Here is a 6,643-nt window from a genome sequence, read left to right as displayed (position 1 = left end):
TGTAAAACCACATGTTAGGGTAGACAAGCCTGGGGACCTCCAAACTTGCATGTGAAATATGGCATAACAGGAAGAACATACTGTTTGGAGGAAGAAGGATGAATTCAAGCCCAAGCCCCTAATCTCACTGCCATTGTGATTTGGGGCACATCCCTTAACTTTTCTGGGTTTCGAGGTACACATCTGCTTACCTTTTAGATGATGGGCTTGTTTATCAAATAAAATGATGTGAAGTTACAAACAAAATGAGTTACAGATATTCAAGAGTTTACGGGAAGACGTGGCAGTGCCTGGGTGGGTCAGTCGGTTAAGCATCTGACTTTGGCTCAGGTCATGATGTCATGGTTCACGAGTTTGAGCCCCACATCGAGCTCTGTGATGTCAGCACAGAGCCTGCTTCAGATCTTCTGTCCCACTGTCCCTCTGCCCATCCCCTGTTGTTTCTCCTCTCTCTCTCTCTATCAAAATAAATAAGCTTTTTTAAAAAAGAGAGGGGGGGGGAGAGAAAGGATGTGACAATGATTGCCATATTTCTTCTTTATCTTTTTTCTCTTAGTTTCTAATCACTCAGCAAAATATTTTTGGAGAGTCTGCTCAGTTCCAATGAAAAGCATTAGAGATTCACAGATAAAGTGATATGGTCCCTGCCCTGAAGTAGTAACAAAGTGACACGATCTGACTTTGGTTTATAAGGATCATTCTGGCTACTATGCTGAGAATGCATGATACGGATGTAGAGGCAGAAGCAGACACCTGGTTTATAGACCATTGTATCATTTCAGGCAAATAATGATGGCGTCTGGGATGAGGGCTGTAGCAGTAGAAGTAGTGAGAATTCAACCGAGACAGGGACTGGTAACCAAGTCTGGAATTTATAACAAGAAGAGAATTGGTGTCTTTGTGGCAGAAGCAAAGTTCAATCAAAGCATGGGGACTAAGAGAGAGTTACATACAATAAAATAAAACTTTCATAGAATATATTGTAAAGATTAGGAGGGAAGTCAACAGGAGAAGGAAGAGTAAGCAGGGGCAAAGCACCAGCTTCGGAGAGGCTTGCTTTGGGGACAGTGGCATAAATACACAAAATGTCCATGAGATTGGATCAAAGGGGTGTCTCAGAATGGAACTCATCTGAGTCCTGTAGGGGAGAGAATCTTCTGTCTTCACCATTAATGCAAAAACAGCTGCTACCCATTTGCCTAGGTGACTAAGATAAACATAGTGGAACTGAAGAGGTCTGAGCTGGAGCAAAAGAATCCTCACCCCTGAATAGAGTTTTCACCAGGTATTTGAGAAGGGGGTAGAGAATATACAATTACTCCTATTAATGATTGAGTACCTACTCTGTATCTGCCACATTCAACCCTCACAACGAACACCTAAAAGATAGATTTTATCATCCCATTCTCAAGATGAGGAAAGTAACGCACAGAGGCATTAACGAACACTCACCTACCCATCTTCACACCGTCAGAAGTGACAAAACAGACTCAGCTCTCCCTCTCTTTCCATAATGCTACGCGGGGTCATGGAGACGCATCTCTTTTCAGAGCGTGAAAGATTGGGATTACTTGGAAACATAACATCAGGAAGGGCAGGGATAGACAGGACTAAAATAGACGGTTTAAGAAACAGGACTGGACTGGAGTTGGTAATGTTCTCCACCCCTCCACCGCCATTGTTGTAGCTCCCTCAGGTTCAGCCATTGGTCGTTAGCGGCTTACAGACTGCTCTCAGGGACCTATGAGAAAATTGCCAAGTAACAGTTACTTTCAGGTTTGGAATCCAAAGAAGTTACTATTTTAGATGACTAAGTGTTGGTAAGAGTGAATAATTTTCTTTAATTAGGACTATCATCATAGGCTCTCCCCTCTTCCAAATTCTCACCCTTTCAAGTCCGACAGGAATAAAATTAAAAAAAAAAAAAATCCAGCGGCCATGCATCACCTTCACCAGTACTTCTTGACTTTTCCAAACAGCTGTGCACACCATGGGGCTCAGGGCAACACAGAATTATTGCCTAGCACAGATTGGACCTGTGAACCCTGAATATTTAAAACCATGAATAATGAATCCGGACTCAGAGGACTTTGAGAAGGTATTCTTCTGACTGCTTATGGACATACTGCTCATTATATATTTTTACCTTGGTTCAAAGCTTTCCTTCCTGAAGGCTGTCCCCCTCACAATTTCACATAAAGGTGATGTAACTTTGATGATAAGCTCCAAGAATCAAGATACCAGAAATATGGCAGTGTGAGTTTTGCTCCGTGCACACCTCCATCCCAACCAGCAACTCTAAAGGTGCTTATTTGTTTCCTTGTTTGTTTTGTTTTAAAAGATGCTCCGCGTGATTACACATTTTAGCACGTAATTTCTGGAACATAATGATCTACTGTCTTTGACTTTGAATTACTTCATGTACCAAGGATTCTTAATATTTGATGATTGAGATTCAAATGGTATTAAAGCTATTCACTACGTGTGGAGCACCAGTGTTTGGTTTTCTTCATTTTTCTTTTGGCCAATTTAATGAAGACCATGAAAATTGATTAAAAAAAAAACATAATATTTACATTGAAAAAGTAAACTATGGGCACAAATAAACTAAGAAACAAGTATTCTTGGGTGTTAATTATCAAATGTCCAGATTTGGGAGGACAGTTCTGATTTCTAATACTCTGTGCCATTGTTTCCATTTCGGTCAAATCAGACTGTTACTATATACATTCTAGTTTTGAATGCAGATAATATAGACATTGTAGCATAAGTAAAAGAGACACAGATCTGGAATCAGACAAGTTAAATTCTCAGGCTCTGCTGCTGATTTCTATGTGACCTTGCAAAGGGGACTTAACATTCCTAAGCTTAATATTTCCTTATCCATGAGGTGATGCATTTGTCTAGATGACCTCCAAAATCTCATTCTATTCTAAAATCTTATCTATATGTAATACTTTATGGGAAAATACTACACAGATACTATTTCAAAGATTAAAGAAATGTAACCCATTATTTTAGAACATAACATGTCCAGCTTTTACTGGTTTGCTTTTCCAAAATATATGATTTTCATTCCAGTCCAATTTGTGACTCTTTTTCAAGTTAAGTCTGGAATTGTTTCTGCGATGTAATATAGTTTCAGAATTTTCAACATACAGTGCACAAAGTATGATGAAATGCTCTACAACAAAATGTATAAAAGAAAGATAATATTCCTCAGACATGGATAGTTATGAATCTCATCCAAGTAGACAGGTAAAATAAACTTAGGGAGAAGAAAACTGACATTTAAAATTGGTAGAGATACAAGCATTTCTGCAGCAATAACATCTTATCCTTTCACAGCAATCTGTCTCCTTTTCTTTCTTCCAAACACATGAAAAAAGGCATTTCAAGTTACTGATTAACTTCAACATGCTGATCTTTGATTCTGTCTAAGGTCCATGAAAATTGACTAGATTTCCTTCTATCAGAGAGGAAAACTAAAAATGTTAACACATTTTTTAAAAGCTTAGATTCTCTATTATTCCGATATATCAACCCAAGTCTCATTTGGTTGAACTATATTTTTATTTGTTCCTATTCCCAAAGAAACTAGAAACTTCTAAGGGGTTATTTTCCTAAATATGAAACTATATGTTATGATCTGAATGAACTAAATTTTCATGGGTTATCCTCCTTCTCTTGATATTTTGCACTGTAGAATGAGAGGGCCAGGCTTGTGGAGGGTTGATTCCATAGCCACTGAGGTTCTTATCTATTGTTGGCCTTGGCAATGGATGGAGATAAAGGGAAAAAACTAAGCAGGGAGTCACTTTGGCTAAAAAAAATAATAAAATACAAAACAAAATCCTTTGGTCAGGAAATCAAAATGAATATACCAAGTGAAAATGAGTTATCATATATGCCCTTACAAGGTGAAAGAAACAAAAATATGAGGTATAGGAAATATCTATTATTATCATACAACTACTGTGTAAGAGGCAGCATGGCTGCCCTTACATGAACAAGGCAGCCCTTTTCTCAACAGTTTATGTGATATAAATCACAAGCACTAATTTAAGGAATAATGCAGTTTAGTGCTATGATAAAGGTCCCACACTCTGTGGAGAGGACAGGTTGCTGGTATTGGAGCCATCCTTGAGATTAAGAGGATCATGACAGATATGAATAGGAAGAAGGAACAAAAGCACCTATGAAGAGAGGCCATGAAGAGAGGCATGTTTGAGGAAAGGCAATTGATGCTATTCTATGTAGGAGGTGTGGGAAAGGAAAGAGGTAAAGAAAGAGTACCACTGAAAAGGCAGGGCTTTATGTTATATGTAATGGGAAGGGGCTTGAAAGATTTTTGAGCAAAATGTGGGTGAGACATGATTAGACCAGTACTCAGTTAGGATAAATAGCCTGAGAGCAACATGCAGAAAGCCTTGGGAAAGACAGAAGGCAAGGAGATCTGGTAGGAGGCTGTTTCGCTGGGGTCATGAGTACATTGGAAAATAAACAAATGCCCATTATTCCTTCCCAGTCTTTACCAGCCCAGGAAAAAAGTGAGTTTTGTATATGTCATATATGACATCAGATACAAAATATCTAGGAACAAAAGTTAGAGTCCCTTCCTCAATCTAGCTGGGAAGCTATGGGTTGACTTGTTTTTTGTTTATTGTTTTTGTTTAGGCCCTGGCTTTTAGCATGATCAATTGCTAATGATTCATAGAATGCAATTCCTTATCTTTCTGCCCAGCAGAGACTCCTAGTTCTAACTAAGACATGTCCACATGGATGTTCCACAAACTTTTTGAAGGGACAGACACATCCAAGTTCAAACTCCCCTTCATCTCTGCTAGCCTACTTTTCCTACTGTCTTTCATGATTCTCTCAGTTTTCCTAGCCAAAAATTCCAAAGATACGTACTATTTACTTTTCTCTCTGTATCTAAACAATTAGCAAGTCCTGCCAATTCTTGCTTGGAAACTTCTCATGAGACTTCGCCCTTCTCTCCTTTCCAAGCCACCGTCTTTCCTTGCTTAGATCTGCATCGGCTCTCATCTGGATGATTATCTTGGTTTTCTCTCTGATGTTACTTCAGTCTGCTTCTCAAGGCTGTCCTCCATACAGCTCCCAAAGGTATCTTCCTTTTTAAGAAATCTATTACCATCATTCACCTGCTTCAAATTCCACATATTTACATAAGCGTGGAAAACAGAACTCAAGCTCCTGAGTTTGGCGCGAAAGGACATTTTAAATGTGACCAAAATACAACTGTTTGCACCCGCTATGACATGTACTCCAAGCTCTAGCCACGTTGAACATCACCATCTTTGATGAATTGCCATAAGAGAAGATTATCTATCCATGGCCGCTGCCCATGCTATTTTCTCTGCTTCAGATGGCACCCTTTTTTTCTAAGCTGGGACACCTTTTCATCCTTCAAGAACCACATCAAAAAAATCAGTTTTTCTTCCCTAACACTGCCCTAGGAAATTAGTTTCTCCCTTTATCCAAGGTACATTGTTTCTACCTCTATTCTTGCATTTATTCCCACTCTATTGTAACTTTGCCTGTTTATATGTCAGAGCTCTTCAAATAGACAACAAAATTCTCAAGCGTATGGGCTAGATTTCCTTGCCTTTCTATCTCCCATGTCTCAGATTAGCCTGGGCAGTGGCACATGTTCAATAAACGTTTGTAGAATGAATGACTGATTATCTCTGTCACTGTTGAATACTGTACAAATAAGTAATTACCTGTTAGGAATAATCACAATGTAGACCAGGACTTCACACAATGCACAATAGAGAAGAGAGAGGAAGTAAATCTCATGGAGATTTAGAGATTCATCCGCAAGGAATGTTTTAAAGAAAACAACTATATCCTTGTTAGCAACATGGCTTTGACAGCAAACAATCAACTAACGTGCTTTGGGTAGTGTGAATTCAAGACTTTGGTTGTGGAGAAGAAATTAAGGATACTTATTCTATCCCTGGGTGTCTCCTTTGTAGACGTGGTAATTGAAGCTTTGGAACAGGATAGGGATATCAAGGGATCAGGTGTAGGGAGAGAAGAGTACATACATAATCCATGTTGACATTCAAATTCTTTCTGGAGATGCCACAGTCAAAACATTTCTGTTTCTGAATATGGTTGTAGTGCTGTGTTTTAGTTTCTGCTTAATTCTGTTATGTTGTGTCATTGATATGCTCTAATTTGTATGCAATCAAGGAGAAAGCCGTTTAAGAGTAAGAATGCTTTCAGCTGATTAAAAGCCCCAGTTTTTCTGGGTATTTTGTTCAAATAAAAGATAAAGTTGGAGGCAGTATCAAAATGCTCTGCCTTCCCTGTTTTATGTGCTTCTCTTCTTTTCCCATTCACTTGAGCATGTAATAATCCATATTCCAATTACCTGCCAATTCTTGCAGTGGTTTTCCTGATAAAGTTCAACTGGCATCTTGGCATGCTTGGTAAAATTACAACAATATTCATCTTAAATTCAACATGTTCCTCATAATATTTATTCATTATGCTATTTATAAAGAACTGGTTTTATGATAGTTTTAGAGAAAAAAAAAAATGCCAGAATCACAAAAAGGCAAAGCACTTCTACTCTAGGAGAGCTTTTCATGCCTTGTGTTCCCAATTATCT

The 6,643-nt window shown here is 38.5% G+C and overlaps 1 long non-coding RNA gene across 1 annotated transcript in view; it reads right to left on the bottom strand.

The window, feature by feature from the left end:
- Positions 1-853: 853 nt before the first annotated feature.
- The window catches only part of LOC109498473, a 29,896-nt gene continuing 24,106 nt past the window's right edge, over positions 854-6,643 (bottom strand). Inside the window, exon 4 of the long non-coding RNA XR_002155329.2 lies at positions 854-1,741. This is a non-coding gene — a long non-coding RNA (uncharacterized LOC109498473). The remainder of the gene's footprint in view (positions 1,742-6,643) is intronic.

The sequence above is a fragment of the Felis catus genome, chromosome A1 (assembly GCF_018350175.1).
Source record: "Felis catus isolate Fca126 chromosome A1, F.catus_Fca126_mat1.0, whole genome shotgun sequence".
NCBI lineage: Eukaryota > Metazoa > Chordata > Mammalia > Carnivora > Felidae > Felis > Felis catus.
Note: the sequence above shows the minus strand (reverse complement) of the source record. Positions and strands in the feature narration are given on the sequence as shown.